The sequence below is a fragment of the Saimiri boliviensis genome, chromosome 21 (genome assembly GCF_048565385.1).
Source record: "Saimiri boliviensis isolate mSaiBol1 chromosome 21, mSaiBol1.pri, whole genome shotgun sequence".
Taxonomy (NCBI): domain Eukaryota; kingdom Metazoa; phylum Chordata; class Mammalia; order Primates; family Cebidae; genus Saimiri; species Saimiri boliviensis.
Window position 1 is genome coordinate 19,482,979 of NC_133469.1, and position 27,433 is coordinate 19,510,411.

Here is a 27,433-nt window from a genome sequence, read left to right on the forward strand (position 1 = left end):
CAAAACGGGGCTATCTAGCATAATGGTTGTCAATGTGTGTATTCAACTTCCAGAGTTAAACTGATGTGTGTTTGCAGCAGTTCAGAAACCCTTTCCTGGGAGAATGCAGAAACAGTCATTCCCAGCCCTAAAGACGCATATAAGAGTTAGCAGTAAGAATGCGTTTAAAACACAGAAGACCCGCTTCTTACGAACTCATCTGCTGTGTGTTGGTTCCTTTTAGGAAGTTGCATTTATGGTTAGATTCAGCGAGGAAGAAACACGTTTCTTCTAAAAGCTGCGTTTGGACATTCCAGAGTGGAAGGGAGAACAGTCTGTAAAGAGAAATACCTTGCTCTAAAACCAAAACGGAGCTATCTAGCAGAATGGTTGTCAATGTGTGTATTCAACTTCCAGAGTTTAACTGATGTGTGTTTGCAGCAGTTCAGAAACCCTTTCCTGGGAGAATGCAGAAACAGTCATTTCCAGCCCTAGAGACGCATATAAGAGTTTGCAGTAAGAATGCGTTTAAAACACAGAAGACCCGCTTCTTACGAACTCATCTGCTGTGTGTTGGTTAATTTTAGGAAGTTGCATGTATGGTTAGATTCAGCGAGGTAGAAACACGTTTCTTCTAAAAGCTGCGTTTGGACATTCCAGAGTGGATGGGAGAACAGGCTGTAAAGAGAAATACCTTGCTCTAAAACCAAAACGGGGCTATCTAGCAGAATGGTTGTCAATGTGTGTATTCAACTTCCAGAGTTTAACTGATGTGTGTTTGCAGCAGTTCAGAAACCCTTTCCTGGGAGAATGTAGAAACAGTCATTTCCAGCCCTAGAGACGCATATAAGAGTTGGCAGTAAGAATGCGTTTAAAACACAGAAGACCCGCTTCTTACGAACTCATCTGCTGTGTGTTGGTTCCTTTTAGGAAGTTGCATCTATGGTTAGATTCAGCGAGGAAGAAACACGTTTCTTCTAAAAGCTGCGTTTGGACATTCCAGAGTGGAAGGGAGAACAGTCTGTAAAGAGAAATACCTTGCTCTAAAACCAAAACGGGGCTATCTAGCAGAATGGTTGTCAATGTGTGTATTCAACTTCCAGAGTTAAACTGATGTGTGTTTGCAGCAGTTCAGAAACCCTTTCCTGGGAGAATGCAGATACAGTCATTCCCAGCCCTAAAGACGCATATAAGAGTTAGCAGTAAGAATGCGTATAAAACACAGAAGACCCGCGTCTTACGAACTCATCTGCTGTGTGTTGGTTCCTTTTAGGAAGTTGCATTTATGGTTAGATTCAGCGAGGAAGAAACACGTTTCTTCTAAAAGCTGCGTTTGGACATTCCAGAGTGGAAGGGAGAACAGTCTGTAAAGAGAAATACCTTGCTCTAAAACCAAAACGGAGCTATCTAGCAGAATGGTTGTCAATGTGTGTATTCAACTTCCAGAGTTTAACTGATGTGTGTTTGCAGCAGTTCAGAAACCCTTTCCTGGGAGAATGCAGAAACAGTCATTTCCAGGCCTAGAGACGCATATAAGAGTTAGCAGTAAGAATGCGTTTAAAACACAGAAGACCCGCTTCTTACGAACTCATCTGCTGTGTGTTGGTTCCTTTTAGTAAGTTGCATCTATGGTTAGATTCAGCGAGGTAGGAACACGCTTCTTCTAAAAGCTGCGTTTGGACATTCCAGAGTGGATGGGAGAACAGGCTGTAAAGAGAAATACCTTGCTCTAAAACCAAAAGGGAGCTATCTAGCAGAATGGTTGTCAATGTGTGTATTCAACTTCCAGAGTTAAACTAATGTGTGTTTGCAGCAGTTCAGAAACCCTTTCCTGGGAGAATGTAGAAACAGTCATTTCCAGCCCTAGAGACGCATATAAGAGTTAGCAGTAAGAATGCGTTTAAAACACAGAAGACCCGCTTCTTACGAACTCATCTGCTGTGTGTTGGTTCCTTTTAGGAAGTTGTATCTATGGTTACATTCAGCGAGGTAGAAACACGTTTCTTCTAAAAGCTGCGTTTGGACATTCCAGAGTGGATGGGAGAACAGGCTGTAAAGAGAAATACCTTGCTCTAAAACCAAAACGGAGCTATCTAGCAGAATGGTTGTCAATGTGTGTATTCAACTTCCAGAGTTAAACGGATGTGTGTTTGCAGCAGTTCAGAAACCCTTTCCTGGGAGAATGTAGAAACAGTCATTTCCAGCCCTAGAGACGCATATAAGAGTTTGCAGTAAGAATGCGTTTAAAACACAGAAGACCCGCTTCTTACGAACTCATCTGCTGTGTGTTGGTTCCTTTTAGGAAGTTGCATCTATTGTTAGATTCAACGAGGTAGGAACACGTTTCTTCTAAAAGCTGCGTTTGGACATTCCAGAGTGGAAGGGAGAACAGTCTGTAAACAGAAATACCTTGCTCTAAAACCAAAACGGAGCTATCTAGCAGAATGGTTGTCAATGTGTGTATTCAACTTCCAGAGTTAAACTGATGTGTGTTTGCAGCAGTTCAGAAACCCTTTCCTGGGAGAATGCAGAAACAGTCATTTCCAGCCCTAGAGACGCATATAAGAGTTAGCAGTAAGAATGTGTTTAAAACACAGAAGACCCGCTTCTTACGAACTCATCTGCTGTGTGTTGGTTCCTTTTAGGAAGTTGCATCTATGGTTAGATTCAGCGAGGAAGAAACACGTTTCTTCTAAAAGCTGCGTTTGGACATTCCAGAGTGGAAGGGAGAACAGTCTGTAAAGAGAAATACCTTGCTCTAAAACCAAAACGGAGCTATCTAGCAGAATGGTTGTCAATGTGTGTATTCAACTTCCAGAGTTTAACTGATGTGTGTTTGCAGCAGTTCAGAAACCCTTTCCTGGGAGAATGCAGAAACAGTCATTTCCAGCCCTAGAGACGCATATAAGAGTTTGCAGTAAGAATGCGTTTAAAACACAGAAGACCCGCTTCTTACGAACTCATCTGCTGTGTGTTGGTTCCTTTTAGGAAGTTGCATCTATGGTTAGATTCAGCGAGGTAGAAACACGTTTCTTCTAAAAGCTGCGTTTGGACATTCCAGAGTGGATGGGAGAACAGGCTGTAAAGAGAAATACCTTGCTCTAAAACCAAAACGGGGCTATCTAGCAGAATGGTTGTCAATGTGTGTATTCAACTTCCAGAGTTTAACTGATGTGTGTTTGCAGCAGTTCAGAAACCCTTTCCTGGGAGAATGTAGAAACAGTCATTTCCAGCCCTAGAGACGCATATAAGAGTTGGCAGTAAGAATGCGTTTAAAACACAGAAGACCCGCTTCTTACGAACTCATCTGCTGTGTGTTGGTTCCTTTTAGGAAGTTGCATCTATGGTTAGATTCAGCGAGGAAGAAACACGTTTCTTCTAAAAGCTGCGTTTGGACATTCCAGAGTGGAAGGGAGAACAGTCTGTAAAGAGAAATACCTTGCTCGAAAACCAAAACGGGGCTATCTAGCATAATGGTTGTCAATGTGTGTATCCAACTTCCAGAGTTAAACTGATGTGTGTTTGCAGCAGTTCAGAAACCCTTTCCTGGGAGAATGCAGAAACAGTCATTCCCAGCCCTAAAGACGCATATAAGAGTTAGCAGTAAGAATGCGTTTAAAACACAGAAGACCCGCTTCTTACGAACTCATCTGCTGTGTGTTGGTTCCTTTTAGGAAGTTGCATTTATGGTTAGATTCAGCGAGGAAGAAACACGTTTCTTCTAAAAGCTGCGTTTGGACATTCCAGAGTGGAAGGGAGAACAGTCTGTAAAGAGAAATACCTTGCTCTAAAACCAAAACGGAGCTATCTAGCAGAATGGTTGTCAATGTGTGTATTCAACTTCCAGAGTTTAACTGATGTGTGTTTGCAGCAGTTCAGAAACCCTTTCCTGGGAGAATGCAGAAACAGTCATTTCCAGCCCTAGAGACGCATATAAGAGTTTGCAGTAAGAATGCGTTTAAAACACAGAAGACCCGCTTCTTACGAACTCATCTGCTGTGTGTTGGTTAATTTTAGGAAGTTGCATGTATGGTTAGATTCAGCGAGGTAGAAACACGTTTCTTCTAAAAGCTGCGTTTGGACATTCCAGAGTGGATGGGAGAACAGGCTGTAAAGAGAAATACCTTGCTCTAAAACCAAAACGGGGCTATCTAGCAGAATGGTTGTCAATGTGTGTATTCAACTTCCAGAGTTTAACTGATGTGTGTTTGCAGCAGTTCAGAAACCCTTTCCTGGGAGAATGTAGAAACAGTCATTTCCAGCCCTAGAGACGCATATAAGAGTTGGCAGTAAGAATGCGTTTAAAACACAGAAGACCCGCTTCTTACGAACTCATCTGCTGTGTGTTGGTTCCTTTTAGGAAGTTGCATCTATGGTTAGATTCAGCGAGGAAGAAACACGTTTCTTCTAAAAGCTGCGTTTGGACATTCCAGAGTGGAAGGGAGAACAGTCTGTAAAGAGAAATACCTTGCTCGAAAACCAAAACGGGGCTATCTAGCAGAATGGTTGTCAATGTGTGTATTCAACTTCCAGAGTTAAACTGATGTGTGTTTGCAGCAGTTCAGAAACCCTTTCCTGGGAGAATGCAGAAACAGTCATTCCCAGCCCTAAAGACGCATATAAGAGTTAGCAGTAAGAATGCGTATAAAACACAGAAGACCCGCGTCTTACGAACTCATCTGCTGTGTGTTGGTTCCTTTTAGGAAGTTGCATTTATGGTTAGATTCAGCGAGGAAGAAACACGTTTCTTCTAAAAGCTGCGTTTGGACATTCCAGAGTGGAAGGGAGAACAGTCTGTAAAGAGAAATACCTTGCTCTAAAACCAAAACGGAGCTATCTAGCAGAATGGTTGTCAATGTGTGTATTCAACTTCCAGAGTTTAACTGATGTGTGTTTGCAGCAGTTCAGAAACCCTTTCCTGGGAGAATGCAGAAACAGTCATTTCCAGGCCTAGAGACGCATATAAGAGTTAGCAGTAAGAATGCGTTTAAAACACAGAAGACCCGCTTCTTACGAACTCATCTGCTGTGTGTTGGTTCCTTTTAGGAAGTTGCATCTATGGTTAGATTCAGCGAGGTAGGAACACGTTTCTTCTAAAAGCTGCGTTTGGACATTCCAGAGTGGATGGGAGAACAGGCTGTAAAGAGAAATACCTTGCTCTAAAACCAAAAGGGAGCTATCTAGCAGAATGGTTGTCAATGTGTGTATTCAACTTCCAGAGTTAAACTAATGTGTGTTTGCAGCAGTTCAGAAACCCTTTCCTGGGAGAATGTAGAAACAGTCATTTCCAGCCCTAGAGACGCATATAAGAGTTAGCAGTAAGAATGCGTTTAAAACACAGAAGACCCGCTTCTTACGAACTCATCTGCTGTGTGTTGGTTCCTTTTAGGAAGTTGCATCTATGGTTACATTCAGCGAGGTAGAAACACGTTTCTTCTAAAAGCTGCGTTTGGACATTCCAGAGTGGATGGGAGAACAGGCTGTAAAGAGAAATACCTTGCTCTAAAACCAAAACGGAGCTATCTAGCAGAATGGTTGTCAATGTGTGTATTCAACTTCCAGAGTTAAACGGATGTGTGTTTGCAGCAGTTCAGAAACCCTTTCCTGGGAGAATGTAGAAACAGTCATTTCCAGCCCTAGAGACGCATATAAGAGTTTGCAGTAAGAATGCGTTTAAAACACAGAAGACCCGCTTCTTACGAACTCATCTGCTGTGTGTTGGTTCCTTTTAGGAAGTTGCATCTATTGTTAGATTCAACGAGGTAGGAACACGTTTCTTCTAAAAGCTGCGTTTGGACATTCCAGAGTGGAAGGGAGAACAGTCTGTAAACAGAAATACCTTGCTCTAAAACCAAAACGGAGCTATCTAGCAGAATGGTTGTCAATGTGTGTATTCAACTTCCAGAGTTAAACTGATGTGTGTTTGCAGCAGTTCAGAAACCCTTTCCTGGGAGAATGCAGAAACAGTCATTTCCAGCCCTAGAGACGCATATAAGAGTTAGCAGTAAGAATGTGTTTAAAACACAGAAGACCCGCTTCTTACGAACTCATCTGCTGTGTGTTGGTTCCTTTTAGGAAGTTGCATCTATGGTTAGATTCAGCGAGGAAGAAACACGTTTCTTCTAAAAGCTGCGTTTGGACATTCCAGAGTGGAAGGGAGAACAGTCTGTAAAGAGAAATACCTTGCTCTAAAACCAAAACGGAGCTATCTAGCAGAATGATTGTCAATGTGTGTATTCAACTTCCAGAGTTTAACTGATGTGTGTTTGCAGCAGTTCAGAAACCCTTTCCTGGGAGAATGCAGAAACAGTCATTTCCAGCCCTAGAGACGCATATAAGAGTTTGCAGTAAGAATGCGTTTAAAACACAGAAGACCCGCTTCTTACGAACTCATCTGCTGTGTGTTGGTTCCTTTTAGGAAGTTGCATCTATGGTTAGATTCAGCGAGGTAGAAACACGTTTCTTCTAAAAGCTGCGTTTGGACATTCCAGAGTGGATGGGAGAACAGGCTGTAAAGAGAAATACCTTGCTCTAAAACCAAAACGGGGCTATCTAGCAGAATGGTTGTCAATGTGTGTATTCAACTTCCAGAGTTTAACTGATGTGTGTTTGCAGCAGTTCAGAAACCCTTTCCTGGGAGAATGTAGAAACAGTCATTTCCAGCCCTAGAGACGCATATAAGAGTTGGCAGTAAGGATGCGTTTAAAACACAGAAGACCCGCTTCTTACGAACTCATCTGCTGTGTGTTGGTTCCTTTTAGGAAGTTGCATCTATGGTTAGATTCAGCGAGGAAGAAACACGTTTCTTCTAAAAGCTGCGTTTGGACATTCCAGAGTGGAAGGGAGAACAGTCTGTAAAGAGAAATACCTTGCTCGAAAACCAAAACGGGGCTATCTAGCATAATGGTTGTCAATGTGTGTATTCAACTTCCAGAGTTAAACTGATGTGTGTTTGCAGCAGTTCAGAAACCCTTTCCTGGGAGAATGCAGAAACAGTCATTCCCAGCCCTAAAGACGCATATAAGAGTTAGCAGTAAGAATGCGTTTAAAACACAGAAGACCCGCTTCTTACGAACTCATCTGCTGTGTGTTGGTTCCTTTTAGGAAGTTGCATTTATGGTTAGATTCAGCGAGGAAGAAACACGTTTCTTCTAAAAGCTGCGTTTGGACATTCCAGAGTGGAAGGGAGAACAGTCTGTAAAGAGAAATACCTTGCTCTAAAACCAAAACGGAGCTATCTAGCAGAATGGTTGTCAATGTGTGTATTCAACTTCCAGAGTTTAACTGATGTGTGTTTGCAGCAGTTCAGAAACCCTTTCCTGGGAGAATGCAGAAACAGTCATTTCCAGCCCTAGAGACGCATATAAGAGTTAGCAGTAAGAATGCGTTTAAAACACAGAAGACCCGCTTCTTACGAACTCATCAGCTGTGTGTTGGTTCCTTTTAGGAAGTTGCATCTATGGTTAGATTCAGCGAGGAAGAAACACGTTTCTTCTAAAAGCTGCGTTTGGACATTCCAGAGTGGAAGGGAGAACAGTCTGTAAAGAGAAATACCTTGCTCTAAAACCAAAACGGGGCTATCTAGCAGAATGGTTGTCAATGTGTGTATTCAACTTCCAGAGTTAAACTGATGTGTGTTTGCAGCAGTTCAGAAACCCTTTCCTGGGAGAATGCAGAAACAGTCATTCCCAGCCCTAAAGACGCATATAAGAGTTAGCAGTAAGAATGCGTATAAAACACAGAAGACCCGCGTCTTACGAACTCATCTGCTGTGTGTTGGTTCCTTTTAGGAAGTTGCATTTATGGTTAGATTCAGCGAGGAAGAAACACGTTTCTTCTAAAAGCTGCGTTTGGACATTCCAGAGTGGAAGGGAGAACAGTCTGTAAAGAGAAATACCTTGCTCTAAAACCAAAACGGAGCTATCTAGCAGAATGGTTGTCAATGTGTGTATTCAACTTCCAGAGTTTAACTGATGTGTGTTTGCAGCAGTTCAGAAACCCTTTCCTGGGAGAATGCAGAAACAGTCATTTCCAGGCCTAGAGACGCATATAAGAGTTAGCAGTAAGAATGCGTTTAAAACACAGAAGACCCGCTTCTTACGAACTCATCTGCTGTGTGTTGGTTCCTTTTAGGAAGTTGCATCTATGGTTAGATTCAGCGAGGTAGGAACACGTTTCTTCTAAAAGCTGCGTTTGGACATTCCAGAGTGGATGGGAGAACAGGCTGTAAAGAGAAATACCTTGCTCTAAAACCAAAAGGGAGCTATCTAGCAGAATGGTTGTCAATGTGTGTATTCAACTTCCAGAGTTAAACTAATGTGTGTTTGCAGCAGTTCAGAAACCCTTTCCTGGGAGAATGTAGAAACAGTCATTTCCAGCCCTAGAGACGCATATAAGAGTTAGCAGTAAGAATGCGTTTAAAACACAGAAGACCCGCTTCTTACGAACTCATCTGCTGTGTGTTGGTTCCTTTTAGGAAGTTGCATCTATGGTTACATTCAGCGAGGTAGAAACACGTTTCTTCTAAAAGCTGCGTTTGGACATTCCAGAGTGGATGGGAGAACAGGCTGTAAAGAGAAATACCTTGCTCTAAAACCAAAACGGAGCTATCTAGCAGAATGGTTGTCAATGTGTGTATTCAACTTCCAGAGTTAAACGGATGTGTGTTTGCAGCAGTTCAGAAACCCTTTCCTGGGAGAATGTAGAAACAGTCATTTCCAGCCCTAGAGACGCATATAAGAGTTTGCAGTAAGAATGCGTTTAAAACACAGAAGACCCGCTTCTTACGAACTCATCTGCTGTGTGTTGGTTCCTTTTAGGAAGTTGCATCTATTGTTAGATTCAACGAGGTAGGAACACGTTTCTTCTAAAAGCTGCGTTTGGACATTCCAGAGTGGAAGGGAGAACAGTCTGTAAACAGAAATACCTTGCTCTAAAACCAAAACGGAGCTATCTAGCAGAATGGTTGTCAATGTGTGTATTCAACTTCCAGAGTTAAACTGATGTGTGTTTGCAGCAGTTCAGAAACCCTTTCCTGGGAGAATGCAGAAACAGTCATTTCCAGCCCTAGAGACGCATATAAGAGTTAGCAGTAAGAATGTGTTTAAAACACAGAAGACCCGCTTCTTACGAACTCATCTGCTGTGTGTTGGTTCCTTTTAGGAAGTTGCATCTATGGTTAGATTCAGCGAGGAAGAAACACGTTTCTTCTAAAAGCTGCGTTTGGACATTCCAGAGTGGAAGGGAGAACAGTCTGTAAAGAGAAATACCTTGCTCTAAAACCAAAACGGAGCTATCTAGCAGAATGATTGTCAATGTGTGTATTCAACTTCCAGAGTTTAACTGATGTGTGTTTGCAGCAGTTCAGAAACCCTTTCCTGGGAGAATGCAGAAACAGTCATTTCCAGCCCTAGAGACGCATATAAGAGTTTGCAGTAAGAATGCGTTTAAAACACAGAAGACCCGCTTCTTACGAACTCATCTGCTGTGTGTTGGTTCCTTTTAGGAAGTTGCATCTATGGTTAGATTCAGCGAGGTAGAAACACGTTTCTTCTAAAAGCTGCGTTTGGACATTCCAGAGTGGATGGGAGAACAGGCTGTAAAGAGAAATACCTTGCTCTAAAACCAAAACGGGGCTATCTAGCAGAATGGTTGTCAATGTGTGTATTCAACTTCCAGAGTTTAACTGATGTGTGTTTGCAGCAGTTCAGAAACCCTTTCCTGGGAGAATGTAGAAACAGTCATTTCCAGCCCTAGAGACGCATATAAGAGTTGGCAGTAAGGATGCGTTTAAAACACAGAAGACCCGCTTCTTACGAACTCATCTGCTGTGTGTTGGTTCCTTTTAGGAAGTTGCATCTATGGTTAGATTCAGCGAGGAAGAAACACGTTTCTTCTAAAAGCTGCGTTTGGACATTCCAGAGTGGAAGGGAGAACAGTCTGTAAAGAGAAATACCTTGCTCGAAAACCAAAACGGGGCTATCTAGCATAATGGTTGTCAATGTGTGTATTCAACTTCCAGAGTTAAACTGATGTGTGTTTGCAGCAGTTCAGAAACCCTTTCCTGGGAGAATGCAGAAACAGTCATTCCCAGCCCTAAAGACGCATATAAGAGTTAGCAGTAAGAATGCGTTTAAAACACAGAAGACCCGCTTCTTACGAACTCATCTGCTGTGTGTTGGTTCCTTTTAGGAAGTTGCATTTATGGTTAGATTCAGCGAGGAAGAAACACGTTTCTTCTAAAAGCTGCGTTTGGACATTCCAGAGTGGAAGGGAGAACAGTCTGTAAAGAGAAATACCTTGCTCTAAAACCAAAACGGAGCTATCTAGCAGAATGGTTGTCAATGTGTGTATTCAACTTCCAGAGTTTAACTGATGTGTGTTTGCAGCAGTTCAGAAACCCTTTCCTGGGAGAATGCAGAAACAGTCATTTCCAGCCCTAGAGACGCATATAAGAGTTAGCAGTAAGAATGCGTTTAAAACACAGAAGACCCGCTTCTTACGAACTCATCTGCTGTGTGTTGGTTCCTTTTAGGAAGTTGCATCTATGGTTAGATTCAGCGAGGAAGAAACACGTTTCTTCTAAAAGCTGCGTTTGGACATTCCAGAGTGGAAGGGAGAACAGTCTGTAAAGAGAAATACCTTGCTCTAAAACCAAAACGGGGCTATCTAGCAGAATGGTTGTCAATGTGTGTATTCAACTTCCAGAGTTAAACTGATGTGTGTTTGCAACAGTTCAGAAACCCTTTCCTGGGAGAATGCAGAAACAGTCATTTCCAGCCCTAGAGACGCATATAAGAGTTTGCAGTAAGAATGCGTTTAAAACACAGAAGACCCGCTTCTTACGAACTCATCTGCTGTGTGTTGGTTCCTTTTAGGAAGTTGCATCTATGGTTAGATTCAGCGAGGAAGAAACACGTTTCTTCTAAAAGCTGCGTTTGGACATTCCAGAGTCGAAGGGAGAACAGTCTGTAAAAAGAAATACCTTGCTCTAAAACCAAAACGGCGCTATCTAGCAGAATGGTTGTCAATGTGTGTATTCAACTTCCAGAGTTTAACTGATGTGTGTTTGCAGCAGTTCAGAAACCCTTTCCTGGGAGAATGCAGAAACAGTCATTTCCAGCCCTAGAGACGCATATAAGAGTTTGCAGTAAGAATGCGTTTAAAACACAGAAGACCCGCTTCTTACGAACTCATCTGCTGTGTGTTGGTTCCTTTTAGGAAGTTGCATCTATGGTTAGATTCAGCGAGGAAGAAACACGTTTCTTCTAAAAGCTGAGTTTGGACATTCCAGAGTGGAAGAAAGAACAGTCTGTAAAGAGAAATACCTTGCTCTAAAACCAAAACGGAGGTATCTAGCAGAATGGTTCTCAATGTGTGTATTCAACTTCCAGAGTTTAACTGATGTGTGTTTGCAGCAGTTCAGAAACCCTTTCCTGGGAGAATGCAGAAACAGTCATTTCCAGCCCTAGAGACGCATATAAGAGTTAGCAGTAAGAATGCGTTTAAAACACAGAAGACCCGCTTCTTACGAACTCATCTGCTGTGTGTTGGTTCCTTTTAGGAAGTTGCATCTATGGTTAGATTCAGCGAGGAAGAAACACGTTTCTTCTAAAAGCTGCGTTTGGACATTCCAGGGTGGATGGGAGAACAGGCTGTAAAGAGAAATACCTTGCTCTAAAACCAAAACGGAGCTATCTAGCAGAATGGTTGTCAATGTGTGTATTCAACTTCCAGAGTTTAACTGATGTGTCTTTGCAGCAGTTCAGAAACCCTTTCCTGGGAGAATGCAGAAACAGTCATTTCAAGCCCTAGAGACACATATAAGAGTTAGCAGTAAGATTGCGTTTAAAACACAGAAGACCCGCTTCTTACGAACTCATCTGCTGTGTGTTGGTTCCTTTTAGGAAGTTGCATCTATGGTTAGATTCAGCGAGGAAGAAACACGTTTCTTCTAAAAGCTGCGTTTGGACATTCCAGAGTGGATGGGAGAACAGGCTGTAAAGAGAAATACCTTGCTCTAAAACCAAAACGGAGCTATCTAGCAGAATGGTTGTCAATGTGTATTCAACTTCCAGAGTTTAACTGATGTGTGTTTGCAGCAGTTTAGAAACCCTTTCCTGGGAGAATGTAGAAACAATCATTTGCAGCCCTAGAGACGCATATAAGAGTTTGCAGTAAGAATGCGTTTAAAACACAGAAGACCCGCTTCTTACGAACTCATCTGCTGTGTGTTGGTTCCTTTTAGGAAGTTGCATCTATGGTTAGATTCAGCGAGGAAGAAACACGTTTCTTCTAAAAGCTGCGTTTGGACATTCCAGAGTGGAAGGGAGAACAGTCTGTAAAGAGAAATTCCTTGCTCTAAAACCAAAACGGGCTATCTAGCAGAATGGTTGTCAATGTGTGTATTCAACTTCCAGAGTTTAACTGATGTGTGTTTGCAGCAGTTCAGAAACCCTTTCCTGGGAGAATGCAGAAACAGTCATTTCCAGCCCTAGAGACGCATATAAGAGTTAGCAGTAAGAATGCGTTTAAAACACAGAAGACCCGCTTCTTACGAACTCATCTGCTGTGTGTTGGTTCCCTTTAGGAAGTTGCATCTGTGGTTAGATTCAGCGAGGAAGAAACACGTTTCTTCTAAAAGCTGCGTTTGGACATTCCAGAGTGGAAGGGAGAACAGTCTGTAAAGAGAAATACCTTGCTCTAAAACCAAAACGGGGCTATCTAGCAGAATGGTTGGCAATGTGCGTATTCAACTTCCAGAGTTAAACTGATGTATGTTTGCAGCAGTTCAGAAACCCTTTCCTGGGAGAATGCAGAAACAGTCATTTCCAGCCCTAGAGACGCATATAAGAGTTTGCAGTAAGAATGCGTTTAAAACACAGAAGATCCGCTTCTTACGAACTCATCTGCTGTGTGTTGGTTCCTTTTAGGAAGTTGCATCTATGGTTAGACTCAGCGAGGAAGAAACACGTTTCTTCTAAAAGCTGCGTTTGGACATTCCAGAGTCGAAGGGAGAACAGTCTGTAAAGAGAAATACCTTGCTCTAAAACCAAAACGGCGCTATCTAGCAGAATGGTTGTCAATGTGTGTATTCAACTTCCAGAGTTTAACTGATGTGTGTTTGCAGCAGTTCAGAAACCCTTTCCTGGGAGAATGCAGAAACAGTCATTTCCAGCCCTAGAGACGCATATAAGAGTTAGCAGTAAGAATGCGTTTAAAACACAGAAGACCCGCTTCTTACGAACTCATCTGCTGTGTGTTGGTTCCTTTTAGGAAGTTGCATCGAAGGTTAGATTCAGCGAGGAAGAAACACGTTTCTTCTAAAAGCTGCGTTTGGACATTCCAGAGTGGAAGAAAGAACAGTCTGTAAAGAGAAATACCTTGCTCTAAAACCAAAACGGAGCTATCTAGCAGAATGGTTGTCAATGTGTGTATTCAACTTCCAGAGTTTAACTGATGTGTGTTTGCAGCAGTTCAGAAACCCTTTCCTGGGAGAATGCAGAAACAGTCATTTCCAGCCCTAGAGACGCATATAAGAGTTAGCAGTAAGAATGCGTTTAAAACACAGAAGACCCGCTTCTTACGAACTCATCTGCTGTGTGTTGGTTCCTTTTAGGAAGTTGCATCTATGGTTAGATTCAGCGAGGAAGAAACACGTTTCTTCTAAAAGCTGCGTTTGGACATTCCAGAGTGGATGGGAGAACAGGCTGTAAAGAGAAATACCTTGCTCTAAAACCAAAACGGAGCTATCTAGCAGAATGGTTGTCAATGTGTGTATTCAACTTCCAGAGTTTAACTGATGTGTGTTTGCAGCAGTTCAGAAACCCTTTCCTGGGAGAATGCAGAAACAGCCATTTCCAGCCCTAGAGACGCATATAAGAGTTAGCAGTAAGAATGCGTTTAAAACACAGAAGACCCGCTTCTTACGAACTCATCTGCTGTGTGTTGGTTCCTTTTAGGAAGTTGCATCTATGGTTAGATTCAGCGAGGAAGAAACACGTTTCTTCTAAAAGCTGCGTTTGGACATTCCAGAGTGGAAAGGAGAACAGTCTGTAAAGAGAAATACCTTGCTATAAAACCAAAACGGGGCTATCTAGCAGAATGGTTGTCAATGTGTGTATTCAACTTCCAGAGTTAAACTGATGTGTGTTTGCAGCAGTTTAGAAACCCTTTCCTGGGAGAATGTAGAAACAATCATTTGCAGCCCTAGAGACGCATATAAGAGTTTGCAGTAAGAATGCGTTTAAAACACAGAAGACCCGCTTCTTACGAACTCATCTGCTGTGTGTTGGTTCCTTTTAGGAAGTTGCATCTATGGTTAGATTCAGCGAGGAAGAAACACGTTTCTTCTAAAAGCTGCGTTTGGACATTCCAGAGTGGAAGGGAGAACAGTCTGTAAAGAGAAATACCTTGCTCTAAAACCAAAACGGGGCTATCTAGCAGAATGGTTGTCAATGTGTGTATTCAACTTCCAGAGTTAAACTGATGTGTGTTTGCAGCAGTTCAGAAACCCTTTCCTGGGAGAATGCAGAAACAGTCATTTCCAGCCATAGAGACGCATATAAGAGTTTGCAGTAAGAATGCGTTTAAAACACAGAAGACCCGCTTCTTACGAACTCATCTGCTGTGTGTTGGTTCCTTTTAGGAAGTTGCATCTATGGTTAGATTCAGCGAGTAAGAAACACGTTTCTTCTAAAAGCTGCGTTTGGACATTCCAGAGTCGAAGGGAGAACAGTCTGTAAAGAGAAATACCTTGCTCTAAAACCAAAACGGCGCTATCTAGCAGAATGGTTGTCAATGTGTGTATTCAACTTCCAGAGTTTAACTGATGAGTGTTTGCAGCAGTTCAGAAACCCTTTCCTGGGAGAATGCAGAAACAGTCATTTCCAGCCCTAGAGACGCATATAAGAGTTTGCAGTAAGAATGCGTTTAAAACACAGAAGACCCGCTTCTTACGAACTCATCTGCTGTGTGTTGGTTCCTTTTAGGAAGTTGCATCTATGGTTAGATTCAGCGAGGAAGAAACACGTTTCTTCTAAAAGCTGCTTTTGGACATTCCAGAGTGGAAGAAAGAACAGTCTGTAAAGAGAAATACCTTGCTCTAAAACCAAAACGGAGCTATCTAGCAGAATGGTTGTCAATGTGTGTATTCAACTTCCAGAGTTTAACTGATGTGTGTTTGCAGCAGTTCAGAAACCCTTTCCTGGGAGAATGCAGAAACAGTCATTTCCAGCCCTAGAGACGCATATAAGAGTTAGCAGTAAGAATGCGTTTAAAACACAGAAGACCCGCTTCTTACGAACTCATCTGCTGTGTGTTGGTTCCTTTTAGGAAGTTGCATCTATGGTTAGATTCAGCGAGGAAGAAACACGTTTCTTCTAAAAGCTGCGTTTCGACATTCCAGGGTGGATGGGAGAACAGGCTGTAAAGAGAAATACCTTGCTCTAAAACCAAAACGGAGCTATCTAGCAGAATGGTTGTCAATGTGTGTATTCAACTTCCAGAGTTTAACTGATGTGTGTTTGCAGCAGTTCAGAAACCCTTTCCTGGGAGAATGCAGAAACAGTCATTTCAAGCCCTAGAGACACATATAAGAGTTAGCAGTAAGATTGCGTTTAAAACACAGAAGACCCGCTTCTTACGAACTCATCTGCTGTGTGTTGGTTCCTTTTAGGAAGTTGCATCTATGGTTAGATTCAGCGAGGAAGAAACACGTTTCTTCTAAAAGCTGCGTTTGGACATTCCAGAGTGGATGGGAGAACAGGCTGTAAAGAGAAATACCTTGCTCTAAAACCAAAACGGAGCTATCTAGCAGAATGGTTGTCAATGTGTATTCAACTTCCAGAGTTTAACTGATGTGTGTTTGCAGCAGTTTAGAAACCCTTTCCTGGGAGAATGTAGAAACAATCATTTGCAGCCCTAGAGACGCATATAAGAGTTTGCAGTAAGAATGCGTTTAAAACACAGAAGACCCGCTTCTTACGAACTCATCTGCTGTGTGTTGGTTCCTTTTAGGAAGTTGCATCTATGGTTAGATTCAGCGAGGAAGAAACACATTTCTTCTAAAAGCTGCGTTTGGACATTCCAGAGTGGAAGGGAGAACAGTCTGTAAAGAGAAATTCCTTGCTCTAAAACCAAAACGGGCTATCTAGCAGAATGGTTGTCAATGTGTGTATTCAACTTCCAGAGTTAAACTGATGTGTGTTTGCAGTAGTTCAGAAACCCTTTCCTGGGAGAATGCAGAAACAGTCATTTCCAGCCCTAGAGACGCATATAAGAGTTTGCAGTAAGAATGCGTTTAAAACACAGAAGACCCGCTTCTTACGAACTCATCTGCTGTGTGTTGGTTCCTTTTAGGAAGTTGCATCTATGGTTAGATTCAGCGAGGAAGAAACACGTTTCTTCTAAAAGCTGCGTTTGGACATTCCAGAGTCGAAGGGAGAACAGTCTGTAAAGAGAAATACCTTGCTATAAAACCAAAACGGCGCTATCTAGCAGAATGGTTGTCAATGTGTGTATTCAACTTCCAGAGTTTAACTGATGTTTGTTTGCAGCAGTTCAGAAACCCTTTCCTGGGAGAATGCAGAAACAGTCATTTCCAGCCCTAGAGACGCATATAAGAGTTAGCAGTAAGAATGCGTTTAAAACACAGAAGACCCGCTTCTTACGAACTCATCTGCTGTGTGTTGGTTCCTTTTAGGAAGTTGCATCTATGGTTAGATTCAGCGAGGAAGAAACACGTTTCTTCTAAAAGCTGCGTTTGGACATTCCAGAGTGGAAGAAAGAACAGTCTGTAAAGAGAAATACCTTGCTCTAAATCCAAAACGGAGCTATCTAGCAGAATAGTTGTCAATGTGTGTATTCAACTTCAAGAGTTTAACTGATGTGTGTTTGCAGCAGTTCAGAAACCCTTTCCTGGGAGAATGCAGAAACAGTCATTTCCAGCCCTAGAGACGCATATAAGAGTTAGCAGTAAGAATGCGTTTAAAACACAGAAGACCCGCTTCTTACGAACTCATCTGCTGTGTGTTGGTTCCTTTTAGGAAGTTGCATCTATGGTTAGATTCAGCGAGGAAGAAACAAGTTTCTTCTAAAAGCTGCGTTTGGACATTCCAGGGTGGATGTGAGAACAGGCTGTAAAGAGAAATACCTTGCTCTAAAACCAAAACGGAGCTATCTAGCAGAATGGTTGTCAATGTGTGTATTCAACTTCCAGAGTTAAACTGATGTGTGTTTGCAGCAGTTCAGAAACCCTTTCCTGGGAGAATGCAGAAACAGTCATTTCCAGCCCTAGAGACACATATAAGAGTTAGCAGTAAGAATGCGTTTAAAACACAGAAGACCCGCTTCTTACGAACTCATCTGCTGTGTGTTGGTTCCTTTTAGGAAGTTGCATCTGTGGTTAGATTCAGCGAGGAAGAAACACGTTTCTTCTAAAAGCTGCGTTTGGACATTCCAGAGTGGAAGGGAGAACAGTCTGTAAAGAGAAATACCTTGCTCTAAAACCAAAACGGAGCTATCTAGCAGAATGGTTGTAAATGTGTGTATTCAACTTCCAGAGTTTAACTGATGTGTGTTTGCAGCAGTTCAGAAACCCTTTCCTGGGAGAATGCAGAAACAGTCATTTCCAGCCCTAGAGACGCATATAAGAGTTAGCAGTAAGAATGCGTTTAAAACACAGAAGACCCGCTTCTTACGAACTCATCTGCTGTGTGTTGGTTCCTTTTAGGAAGTTGCATCTATGGTTAGATTCAGCGAGGAAGAAACACGTTTCTCCTAAAAGCTGCGTTTGGACATTCCAGAGTGGATGGGAGAACAGGCTGTAAAGAGAAATACCTTGCTCTAAAACCAAAACGGAGCTATCTAGCAGAATGGTTGTCAATGTGTGTATTCAACTTCCAGAGTTTAACTGATGTGTGTTTGCAGCAGTTCAGAAACCCTTTCCTGGGAGAATGCAGAAACAGTCATTTCCAGCCCTAGAGACGCATATAAGAGTTAGCAGTAAGAATGCGTTTAAAACACAGAAGACCCGCTTCTTACGAACTCATCTGCTGTGTGTTGGTTCCTTTTAGGAAGTTGCATCTATGGTTAGATTCAGCGAGGAAGAGACACGTTTCTTCTAAAAGCTGCGTTTGGACATTCCAGAGTGGATGGGAGAACAGGCTGTAAAGATAAATACCTTGCTCTAAAACCAAAACGGAGCTATCTAGCAGAATGGTTGTCAATGTGTGTATTCAACTTCCAGAGTTTAACTGATGTGTGTTTGCAGCAGTTCAGAAACCCTTTCCTGGGAGAATGCAGAAACAGTCATTTCCAGCCCTAGAGACGCATATAAGAGTTAGCAGTAAGAATGCGTTTAAAACACAGAAGACCCGCTTCTTACGAACTCATCTGCTGTGTGTTGGTTCCTTTTAGGAAGTTGCATCTATGGTTAGATTCAGCGAGGAAGAAACACGTTTCTTCTAAAAGCTGCGTTTGGACATTCCAGAGTGGAAGAAAGAACAGTCTGTAAAGAGAAATACCTTGCTCTAAAACCAAAACGGCGCTATCTAGCAGAATAGTTGTCAATGTGTGTATTCAACTTCCAGAGTTTAACTGATGTGTGTTTGCAGCAGTTCAGAAACCCTTTCCTGGGAGAATGCAGAAACAGTCATTTCCAGCCCTAGAGACGCATATAAGAGTTAGCAGTAAGAATGCGTTTAAAACACAGAAGACCCGCTTCTTACGAACTCATCTGCTGTGTGTTGGTTCCTTTTAGGAAGTTGCATCTATGGTTAGATTCAGCGAGGAAGAAACAAGTTTCTTCTAAAAGCTGCGTTTGGACATTCCAGGGTGGATGTGAGAACAGGCTGTAAAGAGAAATACCTTGCTCTAAAACCAAAACGGAGCTATCTAGCAGAATGGTTGTCAATGTGTGTATTCAACTTCCAGAGTTTAACTGATGTGTGTTTGCAGCAGTTCAGAAACCCTTTCCTGGGAGAATGCAGAAACAGTCATTTCCAGCCCTAGAGACACATATAAGAGTTAGCAGTAAGAATGCGTTTAAAACACAGAAGACCCGCTTCTTACGAACTCATCTGCTGTGTGTTGGTTCCTTTTAGGAAGTTGCATCTGTGGTTAGATTCAGCGAGGAAGAAACACGTTTCTTCTAAAAGCTGCGTTTGGACATTCCAGAGCGGAAGGGAGAACAGTCTGTAAAGAGAAATACCTTGCTCTAAAACCAAAACGGAGCTATCTAGCAGAATGGTTGTCAATGTGTGTATTCAACTTCCAGAGTTTAACTGATGTGTGTTTGCAGCAGTTCAGAAACCCTTTCCTGGGAGAATGCAGAAACAGTCATTTCCAGCCCTAGAGACGCATATAAGAGTTAGCAGTAAGAATGCGTTTAAAACACAGAAGACCCGCTTCTTACGAACTCATCTGCTGTGTGTTGGTTCCTTTTAGGATGTTGCATCTATGGTTAGATTCAGCGAGGAAGAAACACGTTTCTTCTAAAAGCTGCGTTTGGACATTCCAGAGTGGAAGGGAGAACAGTCTGTAAAGAGAAATACCTTGCTCTAAAACCAAAACGGGGCTATCTAGCAGAATGGTTGTCAATGTGTGTATTCAACTTCCAGAGTTAAACTGATGTGTGTTTGCAGCAGTTCAGAAACCCTTTCCTGGGAGAATGCAGAAACAGTCATTTCCAGCCCTAGAGACGCATATAAGAGTTAGCAGTAAGAATGCGTTTAAAACACAGAAGACCCGCTTCTTACGAACTCATCTGCTGTGTGTTGGTTCCTTTTAGGAAGTTGCATCTATGGTTAGATTCAGCGAGGAAGAAACACGTTTCTTCTAAAAGCTGCGTTTGGACATTCCAGAGTGGAAGGGAGAACAGTCTGTAAAGAGAAATACCTTGCTCTAAAACCAAAACGGCGCTATCTAGCAGAATGGTTGTCAATGTGTGTATTCAACTTTCAGAGTTTAACTGATGTGTGTTTGCAGCAATTCAGAAACCCTTTCCTGGGAGAATGCAGAAACAGTCATTTCCAGCCCTAGAGACGCATATAAGAGTTAGCAGTAAGAATGCGTTTAAAACACAGAAGACCCGCTTCTTACGAACTCATCTGCTGTGTGTTGGTTCCTTTTAGGAAGTTGCATCTATGGTTAGATTCAGCGAGGAAGAAACACGTTTCTTCTAAAAGCTGCGTTTGGACATTCCAGAGTGGAAGGGAGAACAGTCTGTAAAGAGAAATACCTTGCTCTAAAACCAAAACGGAGCTATCTAGCAGAATGGTTGTCAATGTGTGTATTCAACTTCCAGAGTTTAACTGATGTGTGTTTGCAGCAGTTCAGAAACCCTTTCCTGGGAGAATGCAGAAACAGTCATTTCCAGCCCTAGAGACGCATATAAGAGTTAGCAGTAAGAATGCGTTTAAAACACAGAAGACCCGCTTCTTACGAACTCATCTGCTGTGTGTTGGTTCCTTTTAGGAAGTTGCATCTATGGTTAGATTCAGCGAGGAAGAAACACGTTTCTCCTAAAAGCTGCGTTTGGACATTCCAGAGTGGATGGGAGAACAGGCTGTAAAGAGAAATACCTTGCTCTAAAACCAAAACGGAGCTATCTAGCAGAATGGTTGTCAATGTGTGTATTCAACTTCCAGAGTTTAACTGATGTGTGTTTGCAGCAGTTCAGAAACCCTTTCCTGGGAGAATGCAGAAACAGTCATTTCCAGCCCTAGAGACGCATATAAGAGTTAGCAGTAAGAATGCGTTTAAAACACAGAAGACCCGCTTCTTACGAACTCATCTGCTGTGTGTTGGTTCCTTTTAGGAAGTTGCATCTATGGTTAGATTCAGCGAGGAAGAGACACGTTATTTCTAAAAGCTGCGTTTGGACATTCCAGAGTGGATGGGAGAACAGGCTGTAAAGATAAATACCTTGCTCTAAAACCAAAACGGAGCTATCTAGCAGAATGGTTGTCAATGTGTGTATTCAACTTCCAGAGTTTAACTGATGTGTGTTTGCAGCAGTTCAGAAACCCTTTCCTGGGAGAATGCAGAAACAGTCATTTCCAGCCCTAGAGACACATATAAGAGTTAGCAGTAAGAATGCCTTTAAAACACAGAAGACCCGCTTCTTACGAACTCATCTGCTGTGTGTTGGTTCCTTTTAGGAAGTTGCATCTATGTTTAGATTCAGCGAGCTAGGAACACGTTTCTTCTAAAAGCTGCGTTTGGACATTCCAGAGTGGATGGGAGAACAGGCTGTAAAGAGAAATACCTTGCTCTAAAACCAAAACGGAGCTATCTAGCAGAATGGTTGTCAATGTGTGTATTCAACTTCCAGAGTTAAACTGATGTGTGTTTGCAGCAGTTCAGAAACCCTTTCCTGGGAGAATGTAGAAACACTCATTTTCAGCCCTAGAGACGCATATAAGAGTTTGCAGTAAGAATGCGTTTAAAACACAGAAGACCCGCTTCTTACGAACTCATCTGCTGTGTGTTCGTTCCTTTTAGGAAGTTGCATCTATGGTTAGATTCAGCGAGGAAGGAACACGTTTCTTCTAAAAGCTGCGTTTGGACATTCCAGAGTGGATGGGAGAACAGGCTGTAAAGAGAAATACCTTGCTCTAAAAGCAAAACGGAGCTATCTAGCAGAATGGTTGTCAATGTGTGTATTCAACTTCCAGAGTTAAACTGATGTGTGTTTGCAGCAGTTCAGAAACCCTTTCCTGGGAGAATGTAGAAACAGTCACTTCCAGCCCTAGAGACGCATATAAGAGTTTGCAGTAAGAATGCATTTAAAACACAGAAGACCCGCTTCTTACGAACTCATCTGCTGTGTATTTTTTCCTTTCAGGAAGTTGCATCTATGGTTAGATTCAGCGAGGTAGGAACACGTTTCTTCTAAAAGCTGCGTTTGGACATTCCAGAGTGGATGGGAGAACAGGCTGTAAAGAGAAATACCTTGCTCTAAAACCAAAACGGAGCTATCTAGCAGAATGGTTGTCAATGTGTGTATTCAACTTCCAGAGTTAAACTGATGTGTGTTTGCAGCAGTTCAGAAACCCTTTCCTGGGAGAATGTAGAAACAGTCATTTCCAGCCCTAGAGACGCATATAAGAGTTTGCAGTAAGAATGCGTTTAAAACACAGAAGACCCGCTTCTTACGAACTCATCTGCTGTGTGTTGGTTCCTTCTGGGAAGTTGCATCTATGGTTAGATTCAGCGAGGTAGAAACACGTTTCTTCTAAAAGCTGCGTTTGGACATTCCAGAGTGGATGGGAGAACAGGCTGTAAAGAGAAATACCTTGCTCTAAAACCAAAACGGAGCTATCTAGCAGAATGGTTGTCAATGTGTGTATTCAACTTCCAGAGTTATACTGATGTGTGTTTGCAGCAGTTCAGAAACCCTTTCCTGGGAGAATGTAGAAACAGTCATTTCCAGCCCTAGAGACGCATATAAGAGTTTGCAGTAAGAATGCGTTTAAAACACAGAAGACCCGCTTCTTACGAACTCATCTGCTGTGTGTTGGTTCCTTTTAGGAAGTTGCATCTATGGTTAGATTCAGCGAGGTAGGAACACGTTTCTTCTAAAAGCTGCGATTGGACATTCCAGAGTGGATGGGAGAACAGGCTGTAAAGAGAAATACCTTGCTCTAAAACCAAAACGGAGCTATCTAGCAGAATGGTTGTCAATGTGTGTATTCAACTTCCAGAGTTTAACTGATGTGTGTTTGCAGCAGTTCAGAAACCCTTTCCTGGGAGAATGTAGAAACAGTCATTTCCAGCCCTAGAGACGCATATAAGTGTTTGCAGTAAGAATGCGTTTAAAACACAGAAGACCCGCTTCTTACGAACTCATCTGCTGTGTGTTGGTTCCTTTTAGGAAGTTGCATCTATGGTTAGATTCAGCGAGGTAATAACACGTTTCTTCTAAAAGCTGCGTTTGGACATTCCAGAGTGGATGGGAGAACAGCCTGTAAAGAGAAATACCTTGCTCTAAAACCAAAACGGAGCTATCTAGCAGAATGGTTGTCAATGTGTGTATTCAACTTCCAGAGTTAAACTGATGTGTGTTTGCAGCAGTTCAGAAACCCTTTCCTGGGAGAATGTAGAAACAATCATTTGCAGCCCTAGAGACGCATATAAGAGTTTGCAGTAAGAATGCGTTTAAAACACAGAAGACCCGCTTCTTACGAACTCATCTGCTGTGTGTTGGTTCCTTTTAGGAAGTTGCATCTATGGTTAGATTCAGCGAGGAAGAAACACGTTTCTTCTAAAAGCTGCGTTTGGACATTCCAGAGTGGAAGGGAGAACAGTCTGTAAAGAGAAATACCTTGCTCTAAAACCAAAACGGGGCTATCTAGCAGAATGGTTGTCAATGTGTGTATTCAACTTCCAGAGTTAAACTGATGTTTGTTTGCAGCAGTTCAGAAACCCTTTCCTGGGAGAATGCAGAAACAGTCATTTCCAGCCCTAGAGACGCATATAAGAGTTTGCAGTAAGAATGCGTTTAAAACACAGAAGACCCGCTTCTTACGAACTCATCTGCTGTGTGTTGGTTCCTTTTAGGAAGTTGCATCTATGGTTAGATTCAGCGAGGAAGAAACACGTTTCTTCTAAAAGCTGCGTTTGGACATTCCAGAGTCGAAGGGAGAACAGTCTGTAAAGAGAAATACCTTGCTCTAAAACCAAAACGGCGCTATCTAGCAGAATGGTTGTCAATGTGTGTATTCAACTTCCAGAGTTTAACTGATGTGTGTTTGCAGCAGTTCAGAAACCCTTTCCTGGGAGAATGCAGAAACAGTCATTTCCAGCCCTAGAGACGCATATAAGAGTTTGCAGTAAGAATGCGTTTAAAACACAGAAGACCCGCTTCTTACGAACTCATCTGCTGTGTGTTGGTTCCTTTTAGGAAGTTGCATCTATGGTTAGATTCAGCTTGGTAGAAACACGTTTCTTCTAAAAGCTGCGTTTGGACATTCCAGAGTGGATGGGAGAACAGGCTGTAAAGAGAAATACCTTGCTCTAAAACCAAAACGGAGCTATCTAGCAGAATGGTTGTCAATGTGTGTATTCAACTTCCAGTGTTTAAATGATGTGTTTTTGCAGCAGTTCAGAAACCCTTTCCTGGGAGAATGCAGAAACAGTCATTTCCAGCCCTAGAGACGCATATAAGAGTTTGCAGTAAGAATGCGTTTAAAACACAGAAGACCCGCTTCTTACGAACTCATCTGCTGTGTGTTGGTTCCTTTTAGGAAGTTGCATCTATGGTTAGATTCAGCGAGGAAGAAACACGTTTCTTCTAAAAGCTGCGTTTGGACATTCCAGAGTGGATGGGAGAACAGGCTGTAAAGAGAAATACCTTGCTCTAAAACCAAAACGGAGCTATCTAGCAGAATGGTTGTCAATGTGTGTATTCAACTTCCAGAGTTAAACTGATGTGTGTTTGCAGCAGTTCAGAAACCCTTTCCTGGGAGAATGTAGAAACAGTCATTTCCAGCCCTAGAGACGCATATAAGAGTTAGCAGTAAGAATGCGTTTAAAACACAGAAGACCCGCTTCTTACGAACTCATCTGCTGTGTGTTGGTTCCTTCTGGGAAGTTACATCTATGGTTAGATTCAGCGAGGTAGAAACACGTTTCTTCTAAAAGCTGCGTTTGGACATTTCAGAGTGGATGGGAGAACAGGCTGTAAAGAGAAATACCTTGCTCTAAAACCAAAACGGAGCTATCTAGCAGAATGGTTGTCAATGTGTGTATTCAACTTCCAGAGTTAAACTGATGTGTGTTTGCAGCAGTTCAGAAACCCTTTCCTGGGAGAATATAGAAACAGTCATTTCCAGCCCTAGAGACGCATATAAGAGTTAGCAGTAAGAATGCGTTTAAAACACAGAAGACCCGCTTCTTACGAACTCATCTGCTGTGTGTTGGTTCCTTTTAGGAAGTTGCATCTATGTTTAGATTCAGCGAGGTAGGAACACGTTTCTTCTAAAAGCTGCGTTTGGACATTCCAGAGTGGATGGGAAAAGAGGCTGTAAAGAGAAATACCTTGCTCTAAAACCAAAACGGAGCTATCTAGCAGAATGGTTGTCAATGTGTGTATTCAACTTCCAGAGTTAAACTGATGTGTGTTTGCAGCAGTTCAGAAACCCTTTCCTGGGAGAATGTAGAAACAGTCATTTCCAGCCCTAGAGACGCATATAAGAGTTTGCAGTAAGAATGCGTTTAAAACTAAGAAGACCCGCTTCTTACGAACTCATCTGCTGTGTGTTGGTTCCTTTTAGGAAGTTGTATCTATGGTTAGATTCAGCGAGGTAGAAACACGTTTCTTCTAAAAGCTGCGTTTGGACATTCCATAGTGGATGGGAGAACAGGCTGTAAAGAGAAATACCTTGCTCTAAAACCAAAACGGAGCTATCTAGCAGAATGGTTGTCAATGTGTGTATTCAACTTCCAGAGTTTAACTGATGTTTGTTTGCAGCAGTTCAGAAACCCTTTCCTGGGAGAATGCAGAAACAGTCATTTCCAGCCCTAGAGACGCATATAAGAGTTTGCAGTAAGAATGCGTTTAAAACACAGAAGACCCGCTTCTTACGAACTCATCTGCTGTGTGTTGGTTCCTTTTAGGAAGTTGCATCTATGGTTAGATTCAGCGAGGAAGAAACACGTTTCTTCTAAAAGCTGCGTTTGGACATTCCAGAGTGGAAGGGAGAACAGTCTGTAAAGAGAAATACCTTGCTCTAAAGCCAAAACGGCGCTATCTAGCAGAATGGTTGTCAATGTGTGTATTCAACTTCCAGAGTTTAACTGATGTGTGTTTGCAGCAGTTCAGAAACCCTTTCCTGGGAGAATGCAGAAACAGTCATTTCCAGCCCTAGAGACGCATATAAGAGTTAGCAGTAAGAATGCGTTTAAAACACAGAAGACCCGCTTCTTACGAACTCATCTGCTGTGTGTTGGTTCCTTTTAGGAAGTTGCATCTATGGTTAGATTCAGCTTGGTAGAAACACGTTTCTTCTAAAAGCTGCGTTTGGACATTCCAGAGTGGATGGGAGAACAGGCTGTAAAGAGAAATACCTTGCTCTAAAACCAAAACGGAGCTATCTAGCAGAATGGTTGTCAATGTGTGTATTCAACTTCCAGTGTTTAAATGATGTGTTTTTGCAGCAGTTCAGAAACCCTTTCCTGGGAGAATGCAGAAACAGTCATTTCCAGCCCTAGAGACGCATATAAGAGTTTGCAGTAAGAATGCGTTTAAAACACAGAAGACCCGCTTCTTACGAACTCATCTGCTGTGTGTTGGTTCCTTTTAGGAAGTTGCATCTATGGTTAGATTCAGCGAGGAAGAAACACGTTTCTTCTAAAAGCTGCGTTTGGACATTCCAGAGTGGATGGGAGAACAGGCTGTAAAGAGAAATACCTTGCTCTAAAACCAAAACGGAGCTATCTAGCAGAATGGTTGTCAATGTGTGTATTCAACTTCCAGAGTTTAACTGATGTGTGTTTGCAGCAGTTCAGAAACCCTTTTCTGGGAGAATGTAGACACAGTCATTTCCAGCCCTAGAGACGCATATAAGAGTTTGCAGTAAGAATGCGTTTAAAACACAGAAGACCCGCTTCTTACGAACTCATCTGCTGTGTGTTGGTTCCTTTTAGGAAGTTGCATCTATGGTTAGATTCAGCGAGGTAGGAACACGTTTCTTCTAAAAGCTGCGTTTGGACATTTCAGAGTGGATGGGAGAACAGGCTGTAAAGAGAAATACCTTGCTCTAAAACCAGAACGGAGCTATCTAGCAGAATGGTTGTCAATGTGTGTATTCAACTTCCAGAGTTTAACTGATGTGTGTTTGCAGCAGTTCAGAAACCCTTTCCTGGGAGAATGTAGAAACAGTCATTTCCATCCCTAGAGACGCATATAAGAGTTTGCAGTAAGAATGCGTTTAAAACACAGAAGACCCGCTTCTTACGAACTCATCTGCTGTGTGTTGGTTCCTTTTAGGAAGTTGCATCTATGGTTAGATTCAGCTTGGTAGAAACACGTTTCTTCTAAAAGCTGCGTTTGGACATTCCAGCGTGGATGGGAGAACAGGCTGTAAAGAGAAATACCTTGCTCTAAAACCAAAACGGAGCTATCTAGCAGAATGGTTGTCAATGTGTGTATTCAACTTCCAGTGTTTAAATGATGTGTTTTTGCAGCAGTTCAGAAACCCTTTCCTGGGAGAATGTAGAAACAGTCATTTCCAGCCCTAGAGACGCATATAAGAGTTTGCAGTAAGAATGCGTTTAAAACACAGAAGACCCGCTTCTTACGAACTCATCTGCTGTGTGTTGGTTCCTTTTAGGAAGTTGCATCTATGGTTAGATTCAGCGAGGTAGGAACACGTTTCTTCTAAAAGCTGCGTTTGGACATTCCAGAGTGGATGGGAGAACAGGCTGTAAAGAGAAATACCTTGCTCTAAAA